Raw genomic sequence first — 15,452 nt, forward strand, 5'->3', positions numbered from 1 at the left:
TGGCTGCGGGGAGGTGCGCTCACACCAGGGCCCAGCAGCACAAGCTGCTGCACGCTCTTCCCCTCCCTGGTCGTTCTCACATCCCCATCTGTTCCTCTCCAGTCTCTCAAGTGGGAAATAAACTGAGTTAGAGTCAAACTGTCAAACTCATAATATTCGAGTGGGTTGAATGTCACACCGGCGGAATTCATGCAATCCATATTTCATTCAGCGCAATAAATATGCAGTCTTGCACAGATCTTGGAAATCAATTATGCTTTTTTCAGGAAGGTTTGAAGAAACAGTAGGGGCACTTCGACAAAATGATTTCTTGCCTCCTTTTCCAATGAAGTAACTTTTTAGTGCTATGATCGCAAGGTCTCGATTCCTGAAAACAAGCTCGTAAGTGCGTGCCTCGGCCATCTGCTGCTGCCCTTAAGTCAAAGTCATGGTCCTCAGTTTACAACATCATACTTGGAAGTTTATGACGTTACAAATACAGGATTGACACTTTTGTTGACAGCCAGCCAATAGGATCAAATGAATTAAGCAACAAGCCATGTCCTTGAAAACTTTGGCTGTAAAGACGAAGAGCTGGTGGGAGCCTTTCTCACTGGAAGGAGCTAGCACTGCCCTCACAGGTGGTTAGCGTGTCAGAAATTTGTCATGAGCACTCTAAAAATAACTAGGAATGCTCTTGTAGCTTTCTGACATACTTTTAATTATTTTTTTCAAACATACTTTCTCTTTCCGTGTCAGCTGCTCTGCACATTCAATTAGATACATACATGATAGTTTTGACCTAGGCTAAAGGACCAAAATGATAAATCAGCTTCTAAGGCCAGACACACAGCTGGTGTAAGTGGACTTTACATTTATGCAGCCAAGGGACCTAAGCCAAATTTATTCCAGCTATGGCCACCACCATATACTTCTCATGCAGGAGGATTCTCTGTGGCTGAACTTTTATCATACATGGAATATTCCAATTGGTAGCAAAAGACCTATTGATGTGCAGAGCATAACCTGCGTCTCTCAGTGTGGCAGGTATTTAATAAGAGTAGTTTGAAGCCTTTCAAAAATCTAGAGAAAGTCCCTCAGCTGCGAGAAATCAGCAAAATATTGCTGGTTTTTACTGTTTTAAAGTCTAGATATGGGGTCAGGGTCCCAATGGTTTTACTCTGTCCAAGAGAAATCATGTTCCTGCAGCTGCCCCCACTGACTTTTTGAAAGTATAGGATTTTTCACTTTATTTTAATGAACCAGCAAATAATTTGGAAAAACATAACATGCAGCAGCTTGGAGGATGTTTTAGTGGTGCCAGGAATCTCCCTGGACAGCATCACCTGCAGAACAGGGGACACAGTGAGTGCAAACCCAGCATCAGCTGGGCATAGAGACCAGCCTTGGGGAAACACCTTGGAAAGTTCCTGTTTTGGAAGTTAGAGATTTTTATGAGGGATTTTAAGCAAGGATGTTGGATCATTCATTGTTTGAAACTGTTTTGAAGTCACTGCCAGCATGTTTCCCCTTGCAGAGCTATTTCTATTAACAAGAAGCATTATCCTATTTTGACCTACAGGTGAAAACAAAAGAATTGTGAGACACAGAACAATTTTATTTATCTTTCTAGAATGAATTACTCTGTTATAACTGTTTTGAGGGACAAAATTATGAGTTTTCTAGGAGATTTTGTTTTCTTAATATATTTATTTGCCCAAATAATTGCATAGAAAAAAGAAATAACAGCTTTTAGTTATGATCCCTACTTTAAAAGACAGAAAATCTGCTTTGTTTTTAGGAAGAGCTTTAATAGATTTTTTTGGGTAACTTATAAATAACATTTTATTTTATTAAAAAAACATTAATTCAAACAAAAATTTAATGAATCAAATACCTGCAGCTATTTCTAGTAGAAGCAGGTTTGCTTTCATGGAAAAAATGCTGATGCTGAATGGTAGGTCACTGGTCCTATGCCATTTTGAAGTTTGATTTGATGGCTTCAATGTAAATTCAAGCAACAATGCTAGAGATAGGGACCAGAGGAGGGCAAGATTTTGGTTTTTCGTTTAATTTGGCTCCAGTAAAATTTAGTTATGATTTTCTTACTGATAAAGGAAAAAAGGTCCTGTTGCAGGACCATAAGAGGGATTTTTCTTCTCTGGCTATTGTTAGTGGAAGCACTGTGCTGGTCTAATCAGCAGAGTTATTGCTGTTTTCTGTCTGTTCTGGAGTGTCAGGAATGGGTCTGTATGTGGGAGGGGTTTTTTTCAGTAAGGAGGAGTAATACTTTGAAAAGTGAAATGGGAACCTCTCCCTCCTTGCAAAAATGTCCTAAATTCTGTGTTCCTTGAAATTAAATTCCGATTCACTTCTGAAATTAAGGCTGTGACTTCCTACATGACTTGGGGGACTTTTACATGTTTGACCTAACAAGTCCTGCTGCTCTCCCATGATCCTCCAAAGCTGCATTCACATGACAAACACCAGGTTTAAGCTTTTTTTTTTTTAATGGTTCCTTTTGAATGATGCATTTAGCAACCAACAGGCACTGCTGCCAACCCCCCAGTGTCTCAGGCAATGTCACTGTCTCCATGATCTGCATCTGTGGCAGATGTGTTGAATGCATCAACATTTACAATGTGAGTCTCCTGTGGCCATGGGAGGCGCAGTGTGGGATGGGCTGTCCTCACAGCCAGGGCTGACTTTGTTCTGTCTGCATGATGTCTGACTCACAGGGGGTCCTGAGCTGTGACTGGGCTCCAAAATGCAGCAAAACAGAACAGTATTGAAACAGCATCAGTGTTTCATGCCCATGCTACAAAGAAGAATCTATTGCAAGCCTTAGAAAGGAAAAAAAAACCAAAACAAAAACTAGGAAGGAGGTAAGGGAAATGGCAGAAGGCTCTTTTTTCTACATCACAAGCCACCTAGAGAATAAGTCTGCGTGTTTCACTTGGTTGTTTATTTTGCATTATGATATCTGACATATCAGAAAACATGAAAGGCATTTGTGAGCCTAAGACACAAAGTAAAATGGCGCTTGAAAATGATTCTTTGTGAAGGCTTATTTTTGTTTTGTTGCACATGAGGCTAGTCAAGCAGACAGGTTTATTTTAACTCTCTAACAAAATTTAGGGACTGGAGACAAACAATTGTCTGCTATTATCATTCCTGCTGCCAAAATTCATTAGGTTCAGGAGCATCAACTAAATCGTGTGCTAGAAGGGAGCACGCAGCTACCTACACTATTGCTGGAGACATGACCCCTGGAGCCAGTGGAGTGTCCACACAGATCCAGAAGACTCCATGGCCTATTAAAAACTAAAATATCTCAAACCATAACCTTCCTGCAATTCATTGTAAGCAGGCCCTTTCTGCAGCTGCATGTTTCTGTCTGCAAAAGACCTTTCTTGTCATGAACCTTGTATCCAGCTTAGCTTTTTAAGGTCTGTACTTCATCAAAAAGTAAACTCATTCTCCAGCATGCTGGTATTTGGTTGCCAGCCTGAGAGAGGCAGGAGGCTGATGGGTCTGGGTACACAGAGTTGAAAGGTGCCCTTTTAACATGAGTTAAACTGATTTTTATTTCTTCTGAGGTCTCAGCTGTGGAGAAAGGAAGCTAACTGGAAAAGTCAGCCTGGCCTCAGCAAAATAAACTGCTTTAGAAAATGTAGGCCCAGATCCCTGGGATGTATCTGACTCATTAAATGAATTTGAGTAGAAGAAAATTGTTTAATGACTTTGCTGCCTTTTTTTCTCCAAAGTAGTCAGGGTCTTGTTTGACTAATGACAACTGAAAACCACAGGTAGCTGTGAATGGTATTAACTCCTTATGCGGCTGGGACTTTTTCCAGATATTCACTTTTCCATCATCTTTGCATCAGAGAGATGTGAAGCAACGGCAGCATAATTTGGATCCCTGTATATTAAAAACCATGGAGCGTAGGGGTGCATTCATGTTTGTTGTGTCTGCAAACTCTGGGAAGCTGGTGGCCTTGCTGAGCTGGAAACTGTTGGAGTGAACTATTCTGACATCCATGGAACTTTTTTTAATCCCTGTAAAGTGAATATATAAAAGTAATCACTTAAAAGAAGCTCTGTTTGTAGAGTGGCTAAAGAAGATAAAGGGAAAAGGTAATCTGGAATTAGAGTTTAGTGCTTCTGGAGAAGGGATTAAGGGCTGGATGGTGTCAGCTCCTGCAAACCCAGAGAGGAATCAAGGTGTGTCCAAAGGGTGATGACTCAGACTCCTTAAGAATGGAGCCAAGATGGGGATAAACCATCTGCCCACAGAGATGTTCTGGAAATGCCCAGCTTGCCAGTAAGAGTGACAATAATGCCTGCTGGAAAGAGGAACGAGCTGACACCACAGGTCATGGTGTGATGCTGGGGGACTCTGGGGTGATCTCCAACTGGAGACACTCCTCAAGCTGTCCCTGCCTGCACAGGGCAGTGTCTGACACCCATCCGTATGCAGGATAACTTCCTGCTTGTATCCATGCATGGAGGTCAAAAGGAAAGACAGAAAGGGAGCCAGCAACTGGGACAAAGAGGGAGATGGAACATGCTGAAGCCATCCATGGGTTGGTCTCTGAAGCCGGGAACCAAAATGCAATAACAATGAAGAAATCAAAGGTCAACTTCTATGTCAGGAAATGTTGGCAAAAAAACTTGTTTCCCCTAACAAAGCTAAATACTATCCTCAATAACAATATCATGGCAGGGGTGAATTGTTTCCTTCAAAGAGACTTCAGTTTTAACTACTTCTACATACACACACATACATGTAAATGTAAATATTTGTGTTTGAGTAGCACATGGACCAAAGAGACATTAAAAAATCAATCAATCAATAAAAAATTAAGAGGGCTTTCAGATTCTCACTAGTAGTCCTACAGAACCAAAGAATGTACAGGACACCAGGCTTTGTGAACAGACCCTAGGAGTACATCTCCATTGTGTGACTGATGCCTCATTCCTAGGGCCAAGAATAGGTTTTAAAAAAACAGCCCAAAAATTCCACAGGCATTCCCATCACTCTATAGATTACAACAAATACTCTGTGTTTGCCAGCAGCCAAGGCTGTGGAACAGCTATTAGCAGATGCTGACTGTACGGTGATGACCACTGTAAGTGGATGCTTATTTAAGGGACGTTTTCAGGAAACAGCCTGCTCTTAGGAACAGTCTATAAGTGAAAATGCACTTTGCAAGATTTTTACATCTTGCTGGCCTGCCTTGTGCCATTTTACAGCCAAGGAAATGTTAATGTGTAATAGAATTAGCATTTAGGAGAAGCCTAGAATACTGTTCCTCATAATATAGCCCGGTATTATTATTCAAGACAGGTCTTCTCACAGAGCAATTTAAGCCCCCCAAAATTACCCATCATTACACAGCCAGTCCATTTAACATTCTGAAGCTAATCACACAACAACCTACCCTTTCAGAGGAGATACAAAACCTCGCTTGGGTTTTAAGTTCTGATTACAAGATGAGGTTCCAATTGAGAATTTCAGCTGTAAACCAAATGACCTTCAATGACCGTAGACTGGAAAACCTGGTGACTAATCTAAATAGATTCCCAAGCAGGGGGAAAAAAACACCACCCAGCTCTTGTTTCTAGTCCTCTGCATTATTAGGGGAATGACAAAGACAAGCAGAATGTGAAAAAAGTCATGACTCCAATGACCTTCATGTCTTTGTCCCAGAAAGGTCAGAAGTAATCAGCAAAACTTTAACTAGAGTTCAAATTCAGCTTTGCTGTCCTTAGAGGCTGGTCAAATTAAATATTCTGTTCTTGTGCTCTATAAACAGCCTCAGTAATTGGTGATGTTTCCCAGCATTGGCTATGAAGATGTATTGGCATGAGCTGAAATTCAGAGAGAGACAGTACTTCACATGGCATGTGGCAGATATAACCAAATCCTGATTTCAGCTTGTAATGCTGGAAATCACAATCACATTCCTTAAAATGAGATCATACCAGGATATGAGCACGTACCAGAATGTCTAGGACATGACTTTACAGTTTGTCATGCTTGTCATCCAAGGCAAAACACCTATTGTCAATATCTGGGAAAAAAATCCTGTGAAACGGAAAGGCATCAGGCAAGCCAAAGTCTGCAAGAGTAAGCCATGTGAAAATAGGAAATACAGTGAGTAATCTGGAAGAGAGAGCTCATAGGGATTTTCTGACCTTGGCCGGGAATGCTTTGTCCTTTCCCTCCTTCTGCATGTCACAAGACTTATTTATTTATTGAATATCCATCCTGATTAGAGCTGTAGGAATGACCATGTTTGATCAGACCACAGGAGACCACAGTTCCCAGCATCATACCATTAGTGAGCAGAAGTTTAGAGAAAGCTTAAGGAACTAAGAAAGAAATAAACATTTATTCTTGGGAAAATTCTCCTTCTTGCTCTTTACGATAAGGAATTGCCTTACTATGTAGGAAGGTACAGCCTCTCCAGTAGGATTTTTAGAAACCCTGGGCTTACACCTTGAGAGCTTCCTGTTGTCCACATTAATATTTTGTCAGATTTTGAATCTTGCTGAACATCTGATGCAAATTATGGCCTCAGGAAACGATGCAACAGATTAATTTTGAGTGCAGTGAACGCGTGCATATTTCTCAACATATTTTTATTTTGTTTATCATTTGTGTAGCCACCCATTCTGATTCAAAGGTTTATATGCAGCACCTTGTGTTTGGATGCTTCTCTTCACAATAAGGATCCAAGTGCCTGGCAGTTCTTCACTCCCCATTTGTGAACCTCCTCAGTGCAGGCTTTTGGGGGGGCTGGAAGCCAGCACATGTAAGTATTAAAATCTGTAATTGATTTTTATATACCAGCGTGTACTGGTGTCAACAGGCTTCTTGAATCCTGTAGGAAACTTTGAAAATGAAAGGCATGTTTCAAAATTAAGTAAAGGATCCATTAAATGCTCTTTTCTCCTGGAGAAACTTAAAAATCATGGCACTTACCTTGAACTTTAAAAGGCTCCTTCCTTCTTATGCATTCAGATACTGAGTTGCTTTTCCTGTGTCTTGAAACGTAATGAGAGTGGACATCCTGTGCTGCACAGCATCAGTAAAATTGCAGCTGTCAATGCAGGACACCTGCAACATCCAGTTTTACAGCTGTTGAAATGGTGACCAGTGTTTCTGAAAAACATGGAATTTGGGAAGAGTGAGAGATTCTGGCCCAGGATTCAAAATCAATATCTGCCTAGTCTGCTTCGAGCCCTGCTGGCTTCAGTGAGTGCACGTGAAAATGTGCATTTATCATGAATAAAGGAGACAAAGCCAATCTTTTGTGCATGCTCTAGTGCTGCTAGTGCCTGCACATTCTGCAGACGCATTTGGTAACCAGGACTTCCCCAGTAAAATGTTTTGTATGTTAGACAATGGGAAAAGTATTTCAACTTTTCCTTGCATGTATCTCTCTTGAAGGAGACAGGGTGAGAACATCTGAAATAGAGCAGGGTAAAAGTGTGAGTAGCCATCAAGGGACAGGGACAAAATATCTCTCTTTAGCCTTCCAGTTTTCACTCTGCCTTTGCTCTCTGTAGGTGATGTAGGCAATAATGGATCAGAGATATAGACACATATTTATATACATATACACACACTGACTCTCTCTATATATATAAATATATATATTATATTTATATTGGCTCTGTTGGTTCAAAGGTAGCCACTGTGAAATAAATGCAACAGTGCTCACCACATTTTCCAAAATTATTTTAGGAAAGTGATTGGGTATGAAGTAATACATCCAGTGATATAAAGATAATAAGCTCTGTGCAATGTCACTGCAGTTATCATTATAGAATGAACCATAAAAAAACAACAACAAAAAAAAGATGCTGTTTTGTTGACATAAGATTCATGATTACTTAAAACAGCATTTCCTTTAAAATGCCAGAGTGAATTTGTTAAGATCTTACTAAGGAGAGACAGACAAATGTTCCTAGAAATGAGATCACAAGCTTTATCTGTCCTCTTTAGCTTCCTCAATTTAGGAAGAAATTTAATATTGTTTTGCATCTACAACTGCATGCAGTCTTTGCCCAATGCATGAAAGTATGTTTATTATTAAGTTCAAATATTCACAGAGAGAAAAAAGATGCTCATATTTTAATGGTGGCTTTAATTCTCAGGAAACTATCCATGTACTTCTTCAGTTGAGAGCTATCAATGCTAAATAATGTTGCAGTCACTGAAGATCACATTCTAGTACTGTCTAGGAAAAAAAAAGTAGTCTCACCTGATGTAAATATTTAGCAAAAATCAGGATTTAATTACATGATTAAATAATTTTAAACCCACTTTAGGACAGGAACTTCAGTACTGGGTAATGGCTAGATCCTAGAGTTTTATCCTTCTCTTATCTCCAGGCACTGCAGAAACTAGAAACCATTACATCAGGACAAAAGATCACTATTACAGAGTTATTAGAAGGGGCAGGAACATCAGGGGCATGCTGGTGTTCTGGTTTTAAAAACAAATGACCCATTAATTCACAAAAACAACCCCATTACAGGAGTAACAAACTCAGTTTAGGCTAATGTCCCTATCAACATTACTCAAGCCCAAACTTGATTTAATTTGGAAAAGGAATGAATAAAGCTTAGGGTAATGGCAACCTATTAGACCATGCAGACCTTAATAATACATTTAAGAAAGTGTGCTGAGTGACATGAACATCAAAAGAGAAACCAAGAGAATGAACTGCAGAATAAAGGAGAATTTCTGTCTGAAATCATACCAGAGAAGGGAGAAGGAGCATGTTCCTAACTGTAAGTGAGAGAGAATAATCACATTAATGTCTGTTTCCCTAAACAGTTTCAGTTTGTTTCTTTATTCTATTTTTACTGAATCTGATTTCTAGTCAGGTTCAATTAATAATAATGAGCCTAAAATTAATTTGCATTATCATTTACAATGGATTCTTTGATCATGTATGTAGTTGGAACTATAATGCATACATTACCATGCAAATTGCATTGTCAGTGTCAGCTACATCTGTATATCATTTCTTCACACCCCAATCCTGTATATTGTTTCTCTTGTACAGCCTAGTAGAGAGAGAATCTGGGGAGATACTACCAGGGGAAATAATGCTACAGGTGTACCCTCCTCTTATATTCTCTCTCTAAAGACCCAGTGTTAGCACCAGGCAGGGGAGAACTTCAACACAGGTGTCTTGTTTGTGTCCTTTATGAAATTATTCTCCTGCATTGAGCTCACACAGGCAACCAAGCCCAAATACTACCCTTTTTTTTTGTTTTTAACACAAGTGTCTCTCAAGCAGAACTTGTAACGGCTTGCAGCATAAATCTGTTGAGAATCTGACCTAAAAAAGAAAGCCAAGCCAGTACCACAATGTACATAAAGATCTGATTTTTAGGTCAAACTTATGCATTCATGACACTGAACATGCTGGGAGAAATGTTGCACATCAATGGGTAATGGAGCCACTCAACTCTCCCTCAGCTGATTACTTTTTGCCACTGGCCAAATTTTGTACTGCAGTGAGCAGGCCCAAAACTATTAGTAGTTTACATTTTTATACTGCCTTTCATCTGGTGAAATACTCCCCTGCTTTACAAGTTGATACAGAAAGCATTTAATGATTGCTTAATCTATTACAGTACTGAAACTCTGTGGTGAAACACAGGAAGGATTTAGCAGGCTAGAATAAGAGAGCTGTTTTGGAGAGGAAATGAAGACTACAGTGTCCACTTGAAACAAAGATGGGAGAAAGCAATTTTGAAGTTTGGCATCTGGCCAGGCCATCAGAGTTAACACACTTTACAGATATAATTACTGCAGTGGGATCTTTAATGAGCAAAGTGGTCAGAACTTTGCTTTAACATGTCACCCAAAAATGCTCTTGGGTCACACCTTGCATCTTATCATGCTGACTCATTGGCTAACAAGCAGATGAGATCCTCTTCATTCATTTTTCTCTCTTTTAGTTAGAGCCCAAGGTAAATCTCAAACATGAATCAAACAGCCAAACACTGTCAAAATAAAATTTTACATCGCTTCCAATTTCATGAAAATTTTGCATGAAAACCTGTTCCTCCAGCCAAGCTGAGGATCATATAAGTTTAGGTTCCTCCTCTCACAGATAAATTACTTCAGAGTGCCCCTACAGGCTTGATCCTGCCTTCCAAAGAGATGATGGTGAAGTTCCTCCCATGAGGTCACTAGGCCCCCAGAAGATGATTCGTTTGGGCATTTCACTGTGCATAGTCTGTGTGACAGGAGATAAGAGCAGTGCCTGAGGAAAGGGAAGGGGATGAGTGGGACTGCCCCTTTTTCTTGCCAGCAAGCTGTTTGGTTGGATCATCCTGTCTTTTGAAACCTCTTGGCTAAGAGCTGGGTCTATTTGCACTGCTACTTTCCTTCCCAGGACACCCTGGGACGTGATGCATGCAGAATCTTTGGGGTGAAGGAATTTCGCTTGGTGTTATCTGGTGAATGACAAACATTGAGTATTGTCAGAATGAGGTATTCCTGTGAGTCCTCAGCAAAGTGTTAATCTGATTAAACTTCTAAAAATTGATACACATGAAACAGAAGAGCATATTAATATTGTCAACAAAATTCAGTTCTTAGTCACTCAAATGCAAACGTCAGATAGTTGTTGCTCAGTATGCAATTAAAAATGATCTGATCACCCTCCAAGCAGAGAACTGACAAAAACATGGGGTGAGGAAATGTTTTTGGTTTATCTTCTGCATATAGGAAGATGCTGATAAGAGGGAAGAATCATTTTAGTTCTGCATAGATAAAAAGATCGTTCTTGGCAGAGTAGATTAATGTACCTGTCTATACAAGCATAGAGGAAGAATGAAGAAGGGAAATAGATTAGTGTTCTGCTTCACATGGGACAATCAAATATGATCTTTGGATTGGCAACTGGACTAATAATAATCACTGTAATAAACCAGGGCTTTTATATCTATGATATACAGTACTAGCTATAAGATAGGTGCTTCTTAGCAATAATGAGCTGGATTCTTCATCACTCATCCCCTTGTGTAATTATTGTGGTGAGTTCAAAACAAATCCATTGTGCTACCAATCAGATTTTTTTTTTTTCCTTTCATGTTGTGTTTTTCTTGCAAGGGCATAATGACTACTCACAGAGTAGACAATGAAGAACCAGGCTTAATATATTTATTTTCTATGTAAGAATAAGGAAAATGTAAGAGACCTAATGGATGAGTGCAATAGCTTGGACAAGAGCTGTTATTTAAAGTTTAGTTTAGGTACTTATGTGTTGCCAGAGCCAACCCTGTGGTTAAACAACTCCAAGAAAGAAAAAAAAAAAGATTAAAAAAAGCAATCTGGCTTAATACCAAATAATACTTTTTCTTCTTTCATAATGATTTATTAGCAGTTGTGTTAGTAAAAGCACACACAGCAATATTGGATAATATTAAGACAAGTAAACTGTAACAGACTTAGTAATTTAAAACTCAAAACATCTGATCAAGTAGCATCTTAAATCTGAGATAATTTTTTAATTGACCAATTTGGTTTTAGTTGAATTTTTTTCTAAAGTACTGTGGCTACAGCTGAAGTGAGGATAATCAAGGTAAATTATGAAAATAACCTAGCTATGTGGTAAAGGTCAACAGAAAGTCCTGTTAAGATCTGTTTTTTATGAAGATATCCTGTCTGTATTGTCAAAATGGATTAATATTATAACACAACAGAGCCTGTCAATTAAAAGAAAAGGAAATATTATCATATTAGTGCAAAGATACTGATTGTGACAATTAATATTGTGAAAGCAAGAAAATATCACAACTTTATTTGACCATTTCTTTATTTACATTTTTCTAGCACAGGTCACGAAAAGGTGAGATATTTACTTTTTTTTTTCTGTTGTTGGTTTGTGGACAGGAATTTTAGTCTTGAGAATATAAATTTTTAGATTTGTAACTATTTATTTAAGGGGAATTTTCCTGTCTAATTCTTACCACATGCACTACATTGAGTTTTAGAGTTAATGTGGCTTTTATCCACTAGCTCTGAACTAGGAATGGAGGGTGAAGGAGTTGCCCACATGTTTCTGTAACCATCTGTTTTCCAAGGTTACTGACTATGTAAATAAAAGTTACTCTGTGAACATGAACAGTCTTGGGCTCACTTGTTTGTCTTTCAGTCTAAAACTACAAAGGGAACTTCCTTGCAGGGAAGTAGCAACAAAGGTTTAGTTATTTCCCACAATATTTTGTATAGGCTGAGCACACCAGTATATGAAAAATGTCTTAGAGCTGAACATTTCCAGGGAGTTTCAGTGTTCTTGTGTCAGTGGCAGTAGAGTAAAGCCAGGGCAGAGACCTCATTCTTAAAATCCTTCTAAATGTCCTTGTATGGTCAAGTCCCACTGGCAATTATGCCAACAGCTACCAATGAGGTTCTAAAGAAAATTTCTTCAGGAATAAAAAAAACACTCCTCCGTTTCAAAACATCACAGGCCTTGAATTGAACAAAACAGAAGCTGGGAAAGAATACTCACTCACCCTGTGGCCGTGCTCTGAAGGACTTTGGTGTCCTTCTGTCTGTGAGGGCTTTTACCTTCAGTGATGATTTGAATCCCTGGAAAGACATACCTGTGACTGAAGTGATCTGAGACATAAATCTGACAGGACAAAATATGGCATGCAGTATAACCCTCAATACCCTCTACATAAATTAGAAACTGTGTGAGCCCATGTAAAGTACTTCCCACACGTTTTCAGCTCTTGCTACTTACAAACCACAGCAAATACCAAGTATGGAAGTGTTCTCTACTCACCAGCTGCTCCTTCCTGAGTGACCACCTGAAATTATAATAGTGTCAAAAGCATCCCAAACCACACTATGCCAGAAGGCTAACCCAAAAATCAGCTTTTCATCTTGCCTCAATCTGTGAAGAAGACAGTGCAAACTGTAAGGAGGATGCCCAAGTTAGTGAGACATCTGATCAGGGTTTAATGTTAACAAGAACAGTCATCGCACAAAACGCAGCCCCACTTTTCTGGACGTTTCACCAAAAAAACTGCACAAACAGGTTGGTATCTGATCTGGTATCAAGAGTTAGCACTTCTGTAATTTTCCAGTGACATAAAACCAGTTAGCACCAGCTGAAATACATTAGCAGTTTCAGTAATTAGTAGGCATAGCCATTTCTTGTCAGTTCTACGGGCCATATCCTCAGCTGGCGTAAATCAATGACACTCTGGGTGCTGGAACTGTATTACTTTACTCACCTTGAAATAGTTATGCATACTAATTACTGCCTTACCCATTACTGCTCTTGTCAATTCAGACACCTGATTTACACCAGGTGAGTTTGTTCCATATATTTAGGTGTTTCTGCACATTCCTTCAGGAATCTGTAGTGTCAAATAAACTTTCCATATAAGCCAGGCGCATGCTTTCCATTATCTGTCAAATCAATGCTCAGTGAAGTGACACCGTTGCACATAAATCATGACTGCAATTATTAAATCAAGCTGAGTTTGTATTGTGTTCCTTCCATTGTTGGGTAGAGTTAACCACGGAAGAGCAGGAGAACAGGCACGTCGGGATTGCTGGGATGGAAGAAGGAGTTAAAAGCCCCACCCAAGCTCTCACAACCTAACCTTTGGAGCATGCAGCTGATAATGTGAAACAGAACATAATGCCCTGGAGGAGATACATCTGGAGGTCAGCTCAGTCAGCTACTGTGGAACTGTTCCAACAAAGCAATCAAATATCTAGCAAAACCTATAAAAAAAAAAAATCACATCTTTGGTATATAGACATCCAACCTGAGCTGGATGAGGGTAGAGAAGCCTGATTTAGTTTTCATACCCCTGTCAGGCAACCTAGGAGCTGAGTTCTCTCTCCACTAACAAAAAGTGAGGTTTTTCACTGCAACTTATTAAGGCTTAGTTTGTCTAACCCATGCATAATAAATTCATGTGTCAAGATTGAAGTTGATTGTTCATCAGAGAAAAATGAGACAAGATAATCCACTTTGCTGGAAACGTAATGCTTTAGGAATGTTACAAACTAGTGCAAATGTTTAACTCCCTGTGCCTCATGGGTGGTTATATAACAAAACACCCATTCAGGGGCTGATTCTTATCTCTGGCTTGCATAAGGCCATGTCTAGACAAGGATTTGAAGGTGTGTTGTTTGAAAGTGTTCGCAGAGAGGTCTAGTTGGCAGATCAGGAAGCCTCCCCTTTCCTCCCCTCACTTACTGAACTATTCATACATGTGGAATGGGTGAAGTGTGGGTCCCTCTCCCTCAATTTTTGGTTCAATTCATTTATCAGCTTACGGTGGTGATTTGTCCACCCGGGAGTCAGAATGTGACTTCAGAGGGTTGAGGGAGCAAAGGGTCATCTCCCTTCCCACATCCAAACCAGAGCTTTCAAAAGGTCTAAGGTTTTGCATGTCTAGGCTTTTCAGCATTATTTCCATATATCCACCTGCATGCCACACAGATGACATACAGAGGTATCCCACATAAGATTTGATGGTACTTTGCCTTTGTAAGCCAGTACTAGAAATAAAGGATGACTTTCCAGTGATGGGTAACCCTTTGACAGTATCCCCTTTACAGGAAAATCCTTCCAGTGCTGATTTCCTCTTCCATTGTACCTACCCAGGTATAATATTTTTGGTTTTTTGTTACCTCATATGCAATGAACTTGAGTCAGCCATCCACTCATACACCTCATGTTGTTGGGAGAAGTATTCAGTGGAAAAGCTGGAAAATTTACACAAAGTTCTCCATAACGCGTGAACTAGGTGGCTAAGAATCCATCCCACTCAATTTCTTTTAAAGCAGTGCGTTAAGTTTACAGTCTGTGCTTCCTCCATCTCTGATTTTCCCCTTTTTATATCATCATCAGCAGCATATGGCAATGGTGAGAATCCTTACAGAGGTGTGCCCACCACGTGCCCATCTGTGGCTTGCTCCATTGCTCCATAACATTGGGCAATGTTGTTACTCTCACAAGCAACTTTTAAGAGCAGCAACATTTTTAACACTCACTTTTTGCATATTTTCCCTTCTCTTTAATTTTGCTCTTTGGGTTTTTTTCTTAAGCGCACCTAAGTATTTAAAATTTACTTTTGTCAGTCATTTTATTATTGCTTTAATTTTCAAGTGTACCTCAGAGGATTAAGGAAAAATAACTATTTTATTTATAGCTAATACTCTACTATAGTTCTAAAACTTATAAAGACACATTTCTAGTCAATGAAGGTAAAAAAACATGACTGTGTAAATGCAAAGTTTTCCTTTCTATAAGCACAGTTTCACATTTATAAAACAAGAAGTAGGGGGAAGAAAAAGAACTGGGTAAAGTTTAAACCACATTCAAAGGGAAATCAGGTTAGAGATCAAACTGCTGATGAGAAATATGAGAAATCCTGCCCTGCTTAAATACATGGGAAGGTAA

This window comes from Haemorhous mexicanus, chromosome 2 (genome assembly GCF_027477595.1).
Source record: "Haemorhous mexicanus isolate bHaeMex1 chromosome 2, bHaeMex1.pri, whole genome shotgun sequence".
NCBI classification, from domain to species: Eukaryota; Metazoa; Chordata; class Aves; order Passeriformes; family Fringillidae; genus Haemorhous; species Haemorhous mexicanus.